This window comes from Gavialis gangeticus, unplaced genomic scaffold, assembly GCF_001723915.1.
Source record: "Gavialis gangeticus isolate Ggan-Ray unplaced genomic scaffold, GavGan_comp1, whole genome shotgun sequence".
NCBI classification, from domain to species: Eukaryota; Metazoa; Chordata; order Crocodylia; family Gavialidae; genus Gavialis; species Gavialis gangeticus.
The window spans coordinates 20,321,734-20,322,359 of NW_017729006.1; the positions used below are offsets into that span (position 1 = coordinate 20,321,734).

The following is a 626-nucleotide window of genomic DNA, read 5'->3' on the forward strand; positions in this document are numbered from 1 at the left end:
GTCCCTTCCAACCCTAGAAACTATGAAACTATGAAACAATTAGTTCATACAAGGTTATTTGTTCACAGTTAAGGTAAAATCATCTAAGTACGTATAGTCTGTTATTAAGAGCCCAAGGGTAAAAGTGTCCAAGAGAGACAGTACCAATAAGATCCTGTCTGCTCCTGATGACAGCCCATAGAGTTACTATTTAACATAAACTGGATTAAAGCTGTCTACCCTTTTGGAGCAGGCATCACACTTGGCTGAATGTAAATTAGTGACTGAAAACTGAAGATTCAATGTCCCATAGTGTAAAGCAGAGTAATCACTTTAGAAGCTATAGCGGTATCATAGCAGGGTTAGATTATACACCTGATAATCAGGGATAATGGTTTTCTGTGTTTAAAAGTGGTTAATCAGAGTATTTACACACTCCCCTCCCCCCCAAAATCCACGTTTTTCCATGATTAAGATGAAATGCCACTATAGTATATAGGTATCAGTTGAACAATGTTTTATTGATATATTTACAATTTTAAATTAAATTAATTTGGAAGCCTGCCAGTGTTTCAATCACTATAATAAAATAAATTCTAAATACCTAAAAATTTTGGCATTTGATTTTGGGTTTATCATTGGGGGGG

General features: G+C 35.0%; 1 protein-coding gene across 2 annotated transcripts in view; it reads right to left on the reverse strand.

Annotated features, from left to right (window-relative positions):
* SLC25A38 (solute carrier family 25 member 38) overlaps window positions 1–626 on the reverse strand; it is a 12,759-nt gene that overhangs the window by 2,971 nt on the left and 9,162 nt on the right. The window lies entirely within an intron of this gene.